Source organism: Euprymna scolopes, chromosome 6 (genome assembly GCF_053919585.1).
Source record: "Euprymna scolopes isolate OS-2025 chromosome 6, ASM5391958v1, whole genome shotgun sequence".
NCBI lineage: Eukaryota > Metazoa > Mollusca > Cephalopoda > Sepiida > Sepiolidae > Euprymna > Euprymna scolopes.
In genome coordinates, this window is record NC_136487.1 from 156113847 (window position 1) to 156130234 (window position 16388).

At 31.8% G+C, this 16388-nt stretch overlaps 1 protein-coding gene across 24 annotated transcripts in view; it reads left to right on the top strand.

The window, feature by feature from the left end:
* Positions 1-16388, top strand: part of LOC145278069 (uncharacterized) — a 373119-nt gene that overhangs the window by 244297 nt on the left and 112434 nt on the right. The window lies entirely within an intron of this gene.

A 16388-nucleotide genomic window follows, 5' to 3' on the forward strand; every position in this document is an offset into this window, starting at 1 on the left:
TGTAGCTGAAATCCTGACATTTTTTCATTTTTTTGTTGCTGTTTTTTTTTTTTTTTTACGAAATTTTCTCAAACTTATTTTATTCTTCAATCGGTAAATTTTACTTACTCTTACTTTCCATCTTAACAATCACTTTTAAAATGACAACTTTTACTGAATTTAAATTTGCCGCAAGCAAGTAGTTTTCCGGTTATTAAGCAATGTAATTCCTTCTGTTATCGCTGTTGGTTTTGTACGCGCACCCGCGTGTCAAAAATATGCGCATACAAAAATGGCCACTAGTCATGACATAAGGAATTATATTGCTTAATACCTGAAAAACTTGTTTACGGCAAATTTCAATGCGATATTTGTTTTCAACATACCTGAAAACTTACACAAGTAATTCAATTTTGTAAGTAGTTTAAAACCTTTTCAATGAAACAATTGGGAGTTGCCTAACGACACAGACTGACGACCTTGGTGTTTCAAGTTCGAATCCAGTTCGTTCCACACAAAAAAAAAAAATCCTTTTTCGCTTAGAATGTTGGCAACCTTCACGTGGTTCCTCCCATAATCCCCGATGTCTCTCTAGAAAGACTTCTGACTAGAAAAATATCTGGGAAACCAATGCCAACAATAGAAGACTAAGTTGCTCTCCTTTAACTATTAGAAGACGCCTCTCTAACCGCCATGATAAATAACACCCTACCTGAGAATTCTTCCTTCAAACTCGCTCAACATTTACAGGCAATATGAACTGGAACAAATACATTGAGGACAAAAGCGTCTGCAAAGAAGGTGGGTTCCCTCTATTGGGCTAGAAAACTACTCACACCTGAGGGTAACCTGTACCTCTACAAGGCCACCATTCGCCCATGCATCGAGTATTGTTGTCATATCTGGGTTGGTGCATCTACCACTAGCCTCTCCCTCTTGGATAGGGTCCCAAAAGAGCTGTCAATCTCACTTTGTCAACTAAGCTCCAACCCCTGTCCCATCGCCAACAATGTTGCATCTCTGTGTCTTTTGATGGACTGTGCTCAGATGAACTCGTTGCGCTACGTTGCGCTTGTGCCCTCTCGACGTATAAATCCTCAACAAACCTGCCTAGCAACAAAATCACGCCCCTTCACTGTTGAGGTCTCTAAATGCCAGAAAGCTTTCTACTCTAATAATTTCTTTCCTCAAACAGCTAGATTTTGGAATTCCCTTCCTGCTACCTGCTTCCCTGGCTGTACTGATAAGCAAAACTTAAAATGTAATGCAAACTAACATCTTATTAATCTTTCCTTGGCATGATCTAAAGAAATAGCTTCTTACGTTTCAGTGGCGATATGCCTTGTTAGGGGTGAACGTGAAAAAAAAAATCTTCAGATTCATACCATATGATGAAGCAAATATTAAAGGATTCGGGTTTTTTTTTTTTTTTGTTGTTTGTTTCAAACCAAGAAATCATGTGATAATTTTTAATTTCCTTGAATTCTTACGAAAATTGATGGAGAAAAATAAAAGGATCCGATTTTGTTACTGATCATTATTTGTTTATCGTGTATATATATATATATATATATATATATATATATATATATATGTTTTTTGCGTTTGTTGGTGTCGACAAAATTGAATCTTACATATTTAAGTTTCATGTAACATAAATACTGTTAGAATTATGAGACTTTTAACTACCAACGAGATCACTGAGATTTTTTACCCTTTGCCCCAACGCTGTCAACTGAAAAATAAAAGGAAGTTTTATGTATATTTTATTAATTTTTTGTACACATCAAAACATGAGGATCAGAAAGTATCGATCATTCGGTTCTTGTCTACATAGGACAAACGATTATTCCAAACAACCGCCATTTTTAAAATTATTTAATTTATTGTCATAGTTGCTAGTAATGTTTCTAACTTTAGTTTTTTTATTGAAAAAAAATAATGGTACTCCTGCTATATGGTCAAGAATTGTCATTTTAAGTTAAATTTATATAATAGTGATTCCAAACTTTAAAGTAAAAAAAAAAAAAAATGAAATAATTTCTTTTTTTAATCTGGTTTCTTAGGTGTTGACAAATCACACAGAAAATATAATTTCATTTTATTTTCATGTTTGATAACGTAAATTATAAAACTTAGCCCAATCCGGTAAGTTTGAATACTGAAAGTTCTGGTGTGCCGCGGATCGTCAGCTGACTTTGTCAGAGAGAGACAGCTGCAAAGCTGCATTATCTACAATCTCCATCTCTATCGATCTTTCCAATCGGAAAGTTTGTAAAGAACTTCGTAGTTTTTAACTGAGATTATATATGTATAGCGCGTTAAAAGAAAGACTTTGTTTTTTGTAACTTAGGAAACATTGTTTTTGTATTTTAAACTAGAACAGCTAATCATTTGGTCTTTAAAGACTTTTGTTTCCCTATCAATATCGAATGGAATTTGCATGACCCCCCCCATCCCGAGAACTTCCCATCTGTGCAAGATTATCACATAACTGTCTTCCTACAACACGACCGTCCTCAAATTCCATGTGAATCAATACTTGTCTTAAATAATCGTCATGACTAATTCAATCTTGTTTATTTCAACTGACAATCTTTCTTTAACTCTTATCATGTGGTTTTTGACCGTAATAAGTATTGACTCATTATTAAAAAAGAAAGCTGTCTGTTTGTATATATTTGCAAGTCGCCCGGCGTTGCTCGGTCGTAAAAATGACCTTCGAAACCAAAATATGTAGCCTTCCAGCCTTATTCATTATCATCTGACCATACACATGCAAAAACTTTGATAAATAAGGTTGTTAAGATAAAAATGTATATTTTGCTCATGAGTAGAAATAACACATTTAGTCGAATTACGCCTGCCAATTTAAGATTTTTTTCAATTTGGACTCGTTAGCAGCTATTTTTACCGGCTAAAAACCAAATTGAATTTGTTCTACACGTTCAAATCCCCTCGTTTCAAGTTTGTAGACCAAAAACCTACATATTAGTTTGATAGACCATTCTGCACGTATACAGACAAGACATTATATATATATATATATATATATATATATATATATATATATATATGTATATGTGTGTGTGTTTGATTCTCCCTTTATTTCTATACTATTTTGCTCTTCTCTCCCTCTTTTTCCTCTTCAACTGTCTCTCCCTACTTCCTTTTCTTTATCGTTTTTCAACACCTTTCTTTCCTTTCCACCCTCTCAGTTTCCTATCGCTCCTGTACCACTCGTTTTTTTTTTTTTTTTTACCTTTTTTGTCTCCACTTTTATGTTTTATTTCCTATTGCCTTCTCTTTATCTCCTACTCTCGTTTCCACTCTCCACTTTTTGTTCTCCCCATTTTTTTCTGTCTCCCCTTTTCTCTCTCGCTCTCTCTCCATTTCTCTCTCTCTCTTCCCCTCCCCTTCTTTTCCATTTCTCTCTCTCTCTTCCCCTCCCCTTCTTTTCCATTTCTCTATCTCTTCCCCTCCCCTTCTTTTCCATTTCTCTATCTCTTCCCCTCCCCTTCTTTTCCATTTCTCTATCTCTTCCCCTCCCCTTCTTTTCCATTTCTCTATCTCTTCCCCTCCCCTTCTTTTCCCCTCTCTATCTCTTCCCCTCCCCTTCTTTTCCCCTCTCTATCTCTTCTCCCTCTTTTCCCCTCTCTATCTCTTCTCCCTCTTTATCTCTTCTCCCTCTTTATCTCTTCTCCCTCTTTTCCATTTCTTACTCTCTCTTTTCCCCTCTCCGTCTTTTCCATTTCTTACTCTCTCTTTTCCCCTTTCCCTCTTTTCCATTTCTTACTCTCTCTCTTTTCCCCTCTCCCTCTTTTCCATTTCTTACTCTCTCTTTTCCCCTCTCCGTCTTTTCCATTTCTTACTCTCTCTTTTTCCCTCTCCCTCTTTTCCATTTCTTACTCTCTCTTTTCCCCTTTCCCTCTTTTCCATTTCTTACTCTCTCTTTTCCCCTTTCCCTCTTTTCCATTTCTTACTCTCTCTTTTCCCCTTTCCCTCTTTTCCATTTCTTACTCTCTCTTTTCCCCTTTCCCTCTTTTCCATTTCTTACTCTCTCTTTTCCCCTTTCCCTCTTTTCCATTTCTTACTCTCTCTTTTCCCCTCTCCGTCTTTTCCATTTCTTACTCTCTCTTTTCCCCTCTCCGTCTTTTCCATTTCTTACTCTCTCTTTTCCCCTCTCCGTCTTTTCCATTTCTTACTCTCTCTTTTCCCCTCTCCGTCTTTTCCATTTCTTACTCTCTCTTTTCCCCTCTCCCTCTTTTCTATTTCTTACTCTCTCTTTTCCCCTCTCCCTCTTTTCCATTTTTTACTCTCTGTTCCCCTACCCTTCTTTTCCTCTCCTGCTCTTTTCTATTTCTCTTTCTCTTCCGCTCTCCCTCTTTTCCCTCTCCCTTCCCAGTTATTCTCCTCTTTCCCCTTTTCCCCTCTCTTTTCCATTTCAATCACCTTTTTTATTTCAATTTTATTTCAATCACCATTCTCATTACATATAAAGTTTACTAAAACCAAATCAAAACTCATACTCTTACCACTTTAGTTTCCCAGTGAAAGTGATTAAACTGAATTTCAGACTGACATAGGGAGCGTATTTATAAGGATGCATAAAGTCTAAGGTGAAGTTATGAAATAAATTAGTAACAAAATAATACATTTTTAAGTCTTTATAAAAATTGATTCCTTTGTTAAACTTAAAAAAAAAAATTAAAACAAAACAGTTGCTGTGAAATTAATGCTCTTTTCAAAGAAATGGTAGTTTTCTACAGCAGATATTTAATTAGCTAATACTTTGGAGAATGAAGTGTGTGTTACTACCAGTTTTTCTCTGGCTAGTCTGTGTTGTTGGCAACCAGATATTATGTATATTTTCAGTTCACTCAGACTGCTGTTGGCTCATTGATTCTGTACATATGTCTGTAAGTGGTAATATAATAGCCATTTACACACTTGTCTGTCTGCTAACCAATGTGTGACAGCAGTAGCCCCACCCCAATACTCCTGCCAGACAGATTTCTCTGCTGCCTAGTCTAGACTATTAGTCACTCCACACAAAGACAGTCATTAAAAAGTTTGTTTCAGATCAGTGGTGGGTACTTTTTATGGTTTATTATATAAACTTATGTCCACCATAATTTAAAAGCACTAAATTATTTTGCTTGTTAACTGTCTTTTATGTTTTTTATTCTTCACATACCACCTGCTACATTCTTGTGTGGAGATACAAATTACTTATTACTTAATAGTCAAGTGATTTTTTTTTTCTAATTTTGTTGTTACATCATTTTTAAATTGTATTTTTTGTGCATAATCTTCACTGATTTCTTAATATTTTGCTTGAAATAAATTTCAATGTTTTTTTGTTTTTTTTTTTAACTAATCTTGATTTTGTGCGAGTGTGATTACTTTTTGATAAAGTTGATGAAATAATGTTAATTTCATAAAATATTACAAGCAAAAACCTCTGCTACGTTATATTAAACTTTGTTCATAAACTTTTAATATTTGACAACCTGATAATTTTTCTATTAATTTTCAATATAACGTTTTTCATTAAACAAGAAATTTTCACACAAAGTAAATATGTGGAAGATAACTGGTACCATGCTCCTTTTTATTTACTGATGTATTTTTGTACTTTGCAAACATCATCTACACACTATATAAAAATATTGTCTAACCCAAACTTGACTGGTGACCATTGTGAGTTAATTTCGTTTTACAAGTGCTTCTCCATTTCTATTATTCGAGAGAATGCTTCAAACTTACTCTCAACTTGCCAAAATAACCTATGAAACTTGTTTCAAATATATCCACAAAAACTTTCTTAAATTGGACAGCAACAAAATAGATATTTTTAGCATAAAATTGAACTCGTATATTTTGACCATTTTTTTTCTTTTTTGATAATTTGTTATTCTTAAATTATTCACAAGTATATTTTAATCTTTTCATTTTCGTTAAATTTTATTAAACACAGGTGTAAGTTTTTTTGTTGTTTTTTTATCTAAATAATAAAAATAAATTACAAACTCAAAACTTGTGCATTCTAAAATGGCCTAATCAAATAAAATTTGAAACAAATTCTACTTTTTAGCATTGCTTTTTCTTAAAACAAAAAATATATAAACTTTAATGGAGAGGTTTTCAGTCATGCTAGGCTTTTTTGGTTTTATTTTTCTTTTGAACTTACCTGACGCAAGGCCAGTTTAATGAAGCTAGGAAGGAGAGAACACTTTCGACTCTGACTCTCTCTTTCTTTTTTTGTCTCTTCATCAGGCCTGAAATTAAGGCAAGACAACAAGTGTGCCTTTAAAGCAAAGATGGAGAGCTAGAAATCTAGCCAGATCATCCATTGGGTGTCAATAATTTTTTAAGAGCTGTCTGTTTTGTACAACCTCCTCGAGAATTAGGATTTCTTTTTTTTTTCTTCTTTTTTTTTTCTTTTTCCAATTATCCATGTTTGTATAAAAATAATGATACTTTTTTTTTTTTTTTTTCATTTTCTTTGATTACACAATTTTCCAACATTATTTCATCATTAATGTTTTTCATATTTATCATACTTATTCAATTATCCTGGATATTGTAGTTTTTTTAAATATGATTATTGAAATTTATCTCCAATCTTATGGCCAAACAAAACCTTTTGATTAAGATTAAAGTGTAGTATTTGTTTTGATGCTGTTCATCAGTTCAATTCTTGGTCAGTGACATGAAGCAAAAATCCTAAAGTTTTTACTTTTTAATTTTTATCCCAATATAGAGTACTTCACATTAAAAACTGACCTTCTGTCTAACTCTATCCTTATGAGATAACAAGTAAAAATAGGCACAACTATTAATTTATAAATTAAATGTCATTTTTTTTTTTCACAAATGATAAAATTCAAATGTTCTATTTCAAATTAATTTAACTTATTTACATTTCCAGGAAGTTTAGAGATTAAGTTAAAAAGCCAGTACATTGTGATTAGCACACTCTGGCCTCTAAAAACACGCATGAGCAGTCCTGTCTGCAGTCCTTAGTCTTCAGCAATTTGTAATAAGGGAAGGTAATGTCTGGGAAGATGAACCTTCCAAGACTAAACAGGGCCCTATTTCAGTTCGGCAACCACAAAGTTATTGCTAATTTAATTTTCAACAAGTTCCAAGTGAAAAGTTTAATCAATTTCTTTCTCTTTATTGCACTTAAAAATAAATCTGTTAAAAAATTACTTAGGTGTTAATTTTTTATGTTTACAACGTTTTAAAATGTCTTAATATTTTATACTATCAGGGTTACCTGGTCTTCCCCGGGAAATAGTAATTTGCTTTTATCATACTGTTGTCACTGTAAATCTTAGGGTAAAACTTAACAAAAACAAATATGTAACTTGAATAACAAATATGTAAAGTTTTAAAAGAATTTTTTTTTTTGTCTTTTCTTCTAGAAAAAGTTTGTTCTTTCTGAGAAACTGAATTAAAATTGCAAATAATGATACAGTTTAGAAAGACTAGCAAGACTAGTCTTGTAGGTTTGCAGTCCGTAATAATCAAGACAGTGGTATAGTTATTAACAAAAGTATGGTACACAAATACACATCATGATTCTGGGACCATAACTGTCATGAATCACTACCCAATAACCTGTCAGATGTAAGTATTATTGTCTCTGGGAAATCTATTCTTTTTGAAAAGGGTAGATCAACTTATAACAGGTAAACAAGAAATAATTTACCAATTCAAATTTTTGTAGGTTTTCTAGATTGCAATATTTGAGGTTAACTTTATCTCAAAAGGTTACTTTGCTGTGAATTGGGTTTTCTAAATGACTAGCAGGGGTAGCCATCATTGCCCGGGTGTTTGGCGGTGGAGAGGGGGGGGGGTAAATAAAAACAACCCTGTGTAAATATGAAAAAAAAACAAAAACAAAAAAAAACAGCAAAATGTTATAACTATTTAAAAAAAAATCAGAAAAACAAAAATAAAAAAAACAGTGAACGTGATAGAAAAAAGAATGAAAAAATTACATAAATAACCATGTTTCAATATTAAAACTTTAAAAATCAAAAAAAAAAAAAAAAAAATCTTATATCTCAGTTCGAATATGCAATCTTTATATAATGACGCTGCTCCCTAACCAACTGGGCTGGTTTTTATAAATTCTAAACTAATTCAAGAAAGTCCCTTTCTGCGCATGCATATTTGGCTAAATTGTCATGAAAGAAAAATTATTTGCTACCCCTCCCTGTAGAAAAGTGCCTGATTGAGAGTGAAGGAATTAATGTTTTTAGCCAATTTTTCGATATTTGTTGTCTGAAGTATCGAGCTTGAAAATGATACCGATCTCGTTAAAATCCATTGCAAAACTTTTGACACACACACACACACACACACACACACACACACACACTTTGCCTTTTATATATATAGACTAGCAGGGTTGCCCAGGTGTTTGGAGGTGTGTGTGTTGGGGGGAGGGGGTAGATCAAAACAAAATGAGCAAAGTAATGACCCTGTTTAAATATTTTAAAATGAAAAAAAAAAAAAATCGGGAAAATAAAAACATGGAGGTGCCTGTGTGGCAAAAGAAAAAAAAAGTTTTGGTAGGTAGGTAGGATCGAACCTGAAACCTTGAGGCAAAGGTGGAAAAAAATCCTGACATGTTACATGCTTGCTCATAACAGCAGAGTAACAGAAAAGTTATAATTTAACAAAACAATTGACAGGTGTGCGAATTTAATGAGGTCAAACATATCCCGCAGTTAACTTTTGCTGCAAAGCAGTTTTTCTTTCCCCATCTTTGCCTGTTTGTTTCCCCAAGATGTTGGGGGGCAGGGGGTAGCTCCCTATAAAACGGGAGTGTCCAATTGAATAGCAATTGTCTGATATAAGGGGTTTCCCCTGCATTGATCAAACGCTTATTGCTTTCTGGACATTTCCGGCACGAAAGCCAGGAACCACACCTTCACTTCAGATTAGTTTTGCTTTTATACAAAAAAGCTGAACACACACGAGGGGGGGGCCAAAATAGTGAGAATTTTGTAAAAGACAATGTAAATAAATCTAGACGCGACACGCGTTCACAAATTGGAGATATTATTATCTAGGGGGTATATAAACAGTTCTAAGAAATAGTACCCTCTCCCTCGAGCCCCCCCCCCTCAAAAAAAGCCTTTGCCGGACATACAAAAAAGTGCACACAATTGCCTTATATATATATATATATATATATATATATATAACAGCTGGTTTTTGGTTGTTCACTTTTACACTTTTAGGTTATTTCATTTCAAAACCATACTTTATCACGGATTAGAGTGAACCTGGATAACATTGATAAACCTCCAAAGTCGAGGCCTCATCACTTGATGCAAACGTCATATTTAAGACCATGGATTCAAAAGAGAAAGCTGAATTGCTCTCAACAATAGCCGTGCTCATGTTTAGTGCAAATGGAAGCAAACAAATTGGATTCAATAAGTAGGTAAAACTACAGAAAATGACACCATTCAAAAAATCTGTTATGTGTCCACCATGGTTAAATTTGCATCGAATTTGTCTTACTAGTATAAATAGATTTGTTTATTTTACTAAAGTTTGAACTTTTTTTTTTTTTCTTTTTTTTTTTTTTTTTTACTCTTGGGGGTGCCACTTGAGGATAAGGGTTAATGAATGTGAGGTGGTAGTATAGTAATCGTTAATGGTGTAAATTGGGTAGAATCTTATTATTTATGTGGACGGCTCAACAAGAACTCCTAAAGGCTACCATGTTGTATTCAACAGGCCAGCAGAACAGTGTTCCACAGGCTCATGGAATCTGCGTTTATATTAAGGCACAGATAGAGTGGGGGAAATCATATATAGTGATTGTAGCTAGTCAAATATTTTTTTGTCAGCATTTATCATTTCATCACTATTACACAATTCAAAAGCACTTTTTTCTTTGCTTTGTTGATCTTATGAAGATTTCTTCGTCTTTATTGCCTTTTGAATCTTATTACCAATATTCATGATGTCATATTTTGTGAAGTTAAACTTCACAAGAAATATTTCTTTTTTCATATTGAATTTTCTTAATTCGCTCAATTAGAACTCTAAAATCATTTATCGCATTAAAAAAGTTCCAAATTCATGTAAAAAATTTGTCTGCAACTAATATAATAAAAAGTGTCTTACAACATCAGTGTCCAATTGATTTTTTTATTAGTAAGTCATCACTTATGACTAGAAACTGAAAATAAGTGTTAATGAAATCGATGCCTATGTGGAATTTGAAGAATATTACAAGAAGATTGAAAATAATGAGTAGAATGAATAAAATTGGATTTGAAGATGATCATGTTGTATGTTCCACAGATGGGAAGTTCTTTGGAAAGATGTGCTAGTCATGGAAATTCCATTTGTCAAGCACATGAAGAAATAAGATATTTGTAATTGTGGAAGGAGTTCTTGCTCTGAATGTCTTACAAAGAAAAACGAAAGATCGAAGCTCAGTCAAACACCTTCCATAGAAAGAGAAAAGCTAGCAACATTTCCTCCATGAAGAGAACATCCTTGCTAGATTGCAGAATTGATTTGTACTTTGCCATGAAAAGCGTGCTCTAAGCAGTTTCTCCCCATAAGTATGGAAGCTGTACTCCATCTTAGAACATACCTGACTCTTATTGTTGCAAATATAATTCTCTATTGTTTCAAAATATATCAAGTTCCCCATCACTGATATAAATGAAGAGGGTGGGGGTAGCATGTGATCAAAGTAATTTTAAGTGAATGTGGTATTATGGTGATTGAGGATTGGAGCTAAGAATAGCTTAGACAATTATAAGGTAGTCATAAGGATGATTATAGACTCCCCTTTCTCACCTTTTTGAATGGCTTTGTGCCTAATTTATTTTATGATTATTTTATAATTATTGTAACATTTTCCAAAAGAAATAAATTTTTCAAAGTAATTCTATACAATAAATTAGATTCATCACTTTATTTCTAACATTGCAATTGTTTTTTTAATGAGAATGATTAAATATATTCTTTTAAATTATTTTTGTCATGAGATAATTGTAAAATGGAAGTCAGGGCTTTACATTGCGAGTGAAACAGTCTCATTTGCAAGTGAATGTTTACAAGTGATGACTAGAAATGATAAAATTCTTTTGGTGATTGTCTTTTTGTTGTTTTTTTTTTCCACCCACAATCTTCCAAAACTTATTACTGAGTGAAAAATGTCTTTTCAATTTTTTTGTTTTCTTAATAAAACTAGTAAAGTCAAATTATTTAAACAATTACACTTATTAAAAAAAAAATTAAAAAAAAAAAAAACAGAAAGATCTTATGATGTACATATTTGTCATGGAACGAATATGTCATATTCTAAAAATCTTGTGAGTTTAGCTAGTGACTTTTCTATTTGTCTAGTAAACTAAAATATTCAGTTGTCAAAAGTCAAATTTTTACAAAGAGCCATGGGAACTTACTAGCAGTATCGACTTGGTGTTGTCCAGGAATTTTTCATTTTCATGTTTGTTTCGCTCATTGTTTCTATCACCTAATCTTAATTAATGCAAATTAATTTCTCAGGAGAAAATATTTACCATTTTTAGACAGATAATTAAGGAATATATGTATTTTGATGAAATCAGTTTTGCAATAAAATCAGTCAAACATCTTACGAAATGTTTCACTGTAAATTGTATAAACACTTTTGCTTTTTGGGGGGATGGATGGGAGTATAGTTTACTCTTAAATTTATAAATAGAAGTGCACACCTGGTTTTTTATTTATCAGATTTTTTTTTCTAAATAGAATTTTGAAGCTTAAATTTATTCATTATGCTCTTAACTATTTTAAATACATTATTTAATCAATTTTTATTTTACAAATTTACAATATCTGATGAGATATTTTTCTCAGTAGAAAATTCTTTTTGTATCTTGATGTGTTTCTATTGCCTGTTATGAATGGAGTTGCATTCATCTTGCGTTGGCTCTACACTTGGCCGCTTTTGCTCTCCCTCTTTTTCTTCCTTGTGTCTTGACATTGTCTATGATGAACCACATGTGCTAAAACACTTCAACATCAAAACCAGGTCAGGAAAGTTTTACAATCTTAGCAGAAATAATAGTAATAATAACAATAATAATAAGCTTATAGTTTTATATATTCCTTACTGTATTATTTTAATCTGATAGATTTCATCTTATTTAATGTAGATAAGTTTTTCAAACACATAATTAGAATAAAACAAAAACCAAATTAGTCTTATATTTTGTTTTAACAAACCGTCCAAGTAGAAATTCATGTAAATAATCCAACTACCTCCCCCTTTTAAATACTAAAATCAAGGATTTGTGTATTCATTCTCCTGCAGACTGCTATCTTCATCTTTATAGTCAGTGTTGTTTCACCACGTTTCAGCCAACTCCTCCTCAAGCCTTCTTAACCGCAACGGGATAAGAATGCTGAGTCTCGTAATTGTATCCTCAGTAATTACTGCCTTCCATAGTTGTTGTCTAAACACGTTTTGGTCAACTAATCTTCTCGCCTAAACGTGGTGAGACAACAGCTATGGAAGGCAGTTATGAGACTCAGCATTCCTATCCTGTCACGGTTAATCACTTGAAGAAGGCCAGAGGATGAGTTGGCCGAAACCTGGTGAAACAACTATGAAGATGAGGATAGCAATCCGCAAGAGAATCAATATGCAAATTATGAAGCCACATCTTAAAGAATTTTATATATATATATATATATATATATATATATATATATATATATTAAATTAGATGGGGTTATACTTATAGAATATTACTGCCAGTGATATTTTGTAAATCTTATAATCACAGGTTTCCATACCAGCTGATTGTTAAATAACTTCATTCTGAAATATATATATAATAAAACAAAAAGATTCTCAGATTTCAATGAAATTTTTATGATTTATTTAAGAATGAGATATCTACAGATGTGTTCCATTTTATAAAGATTCATTAGTATCGCTTTATTCAACCAATGCACCAATCTCAAGGATCAGACCTTCAATTACCATTGATTGTTAAAGTCCTAGCTATGTTGGCAGACTTGTTAGTTATTACAATGTAGGAAAAATTTACTATATTGAATTATCCTGCCTTGTCTCACATCAGAGTGCTCTCCCCTTGGCAAACAGATGCCCATTATATCAATATTAACAGACACACACAGTTCCTTTTTAGAAATAGACCCATGTAACCACTATATTAGCCATGATACTTTTGTTTTTATATCTTTTATTTTTATTACTGAAAGCATACTGTATCATGGAGTTTGTGTTTGACATGTTTTGAAAGCTAATAGAATGGTTTATTTTATTTATGATTTGAAAATATTTTAAATTAAGCATTGATAATAGCAATAAAAAATGTTTTTATTGTATGTGCTAATGAGTTGCGGTTTTTCAAGGCTCAAAGGCCACTCGAGGATAAGGGTTAATGACTTTGGAAGATTGACTCTGGACAGGAGTGCGCAGAGGTTCTCATTGATTTTAAGGGATTGTTGTTTCGAGGGTTGTTAAAAACTATAAAATTATGGAAATTTATTTCAGTTAATGTAACTTAACATACAGCCCCTCCCACCCCATCAATGCTAAGTGCATCCTTTGGCCCCACTCTCAAAATTGAACATTATGAAATATAAAAGAAATAAGTGGTAGGCAATGCTGGATTTTTTTTTTTTTTTTTGCCAGTAGATCCATTTTGCTGGTCCATTAACTCTTCTCTTTTCATTTGTAACTTTGTATTATGATTTGTTGCATGTCAAAAAATGTATTTGAAAGAAAAATAATTTGATTTTTTTATGAACACATTTAAAGTAATCTCTGAAACCTAAAATAAAAATGATTTTTAGATAAAATCATTTTATAGAATTTAATAATTTCAGTTTATAAGTTTATTATAATCGCCAACATTGCAAGCAGTGTTAACAACTCTGTATAGAAATGTTATTCAACTTGTATAAGTTGAAATACAGGGTTTTAATTTTTGTTAAGGTTGATTTTAGAGACATTAAAAAAAACATTTTAATTGTGTTAAAGAAGACTTATGAGACTGATAAATTTAAAATAAATAACAATATTGTTTTGGAGAAAATTACATTTTAATTAATAGTAAGTCAAAAGAAATTCTATTTGCAATAACCAAAAATTTTCATAATAAATGTCACCACTTTAAGACGTTTATTATCGTCAGATCTAAATTTGTTATAAAAGTAGATTTTGATGCATTTTAAAACTGAGATTACTAAATTCCATGGCTATACATATCTCCTAGTTAAATTAATAGAACTTGGAAGTGTTCTTTTTCTAATAAGAATTTATTCTGACCTATTCCTTTTCTTTTTAAAAATTGAATTGTATTTCAAAATAAATTTAACTAAATTTACAAAACTATTATTAAAATTAAATATATACTTCATTCACAAATCGGACAATTGAAATACTTTTCACAGTCCATTCAAACACAAGTATGCCTAAATGAAATCTCTAAGTATAAGATTCATCAAATTTAGTAAAAAGTCATGTCAATGGGTGTGTGAGATGTTGGTGTCAACAAGAATTGCTGCATATTTAATAGAATTTTTTTTGTTTTTTTTGGGGGGGTTATTTTTTATTTTTTTTTTTTTTATAAAGAAAAGATTTATCCGTACATTCTTTACATTGTATTTAATTTTTGAGCTATAGTAAAACTGGCAATGCTTGTTATCATATCAATTTATTGTGCACGAATCATCTGTATTGGACAAGGAACTTTGATTTGAAGAAAACTAGTTGAAGACTTCAATGACTTCTGAAATCTGCATTGAGATGGTATCTTTTTTTCACAGTAAAACTCTAATCTTGCCTGCTAGATTTAATGTTTTAGATGGTGGAATGAGAGGAATGAATAGTAGTAGTAGTGAAAACACAAGAGAAGGTGTAAAGGGAAGATGTAAATAAAGAAAAACTTGAAAATGACATGGTATATTCTAAAATAAGAATTTTAAGAGTTGGAAGCTAGGAGCATGAGTACCCAGAATCCACTTTAATTACCAGCTAATGCAGAGTGGATTTATTATTGTCTACTCGGAAATTCATAATTTAAAGACAAAAGAAATATATTTGTTGGTTTATTGATTGCCTCATAAAATAGTTAAATATGAGTAACAGCATTGTTAAAATCTGCTTTGTTATGAAAATTCTTTGAATCACAAAGAAAAATTGATTGAGTTGAAAGGATTTAAAAATTAGTTTGAGGTGATAATGAATTTTTGTCTTATCAATTAACCTTTTTGTATTGTAAAATGATTAAGCACAATACTTAGTGTATATATAATTAATTGAATGCAAGTTGCTATTTTATCTGGTGAAGAATTATTTATTCATATCTTTTCTAAAAGTTGTAATGCAATAGTTATACATTAGTTCAAACTGCATTCTTATAAATATTATGAATAAAAAAAAATATTTAAACTCTGAAACACAACTATATTGTGTATATCTTGCATGAATTAAAAGTGCAACTTTCCTGACCATCCCAATTTCATGAGGAACATGCAAAAAGCAATCATAAATATACTTGACACATTTGTATCTGCAAAATAACACAAATAATCTCTGATGTTCATGCCGAGAAGTATACAATTTAAAATATCTTAAAATTGTTAAATCTTCATTGGCTGATATAACCTATATTTTAATTAAACTTTCCTTACAGCAAACTATTTTTGAATAAGTAAAAAAAAAAAAAACCAAAAAACTTTTTTTTTTTTTTTTTTTATGTTATTTTACATCTGCATACAGTTGCTGAAATATAACATCTCAGTTAAAATATAAGAGACTTATTTATCACCTCCCCATAGCAGGAAGATGTGATACAAATTTGGAAAGTACGATTTTAAAACCTGAAGGAAGAGCACTCTGGGCAAACAAAAATTTTCTCTGCAACCTGTAGGCATTCCCTGGTAAAAGCTATTAACAATAAACTCCTTCTCAAAGACTGAGAAGACAAATCTTGGGAAGATGTGCCTCCTGGAACTGCATAGGGCTATACCTCAGATCAGCAATGTAGAGGCCATTGTAAAAAAAAATGTGCTGTCATAATTTCCTATTGCCAGAATTTTAGTTTAGAATTGGTAATATATATGCTTAGTGTTATTAGAGATTATTTAAGGACTGCAAAATAAATATTTGGCTTTGATATGTTTCTGTCTCCTTCTCCATAGACATCGGTCATCATAGGTCTGATATTACTGCTTAATACTAAACAGACTGAGTGCAACTGTTAAGGTCATAAGTGGTGATAAGATTATCTAACTACATCAGAAAATCTCTTATCTTTCCTCTATCCTCCCTTTCCTATTGCCCTCTTTTTCGCACTTTCTCATACATGTAAAAAATTATGATTTTGAAATTG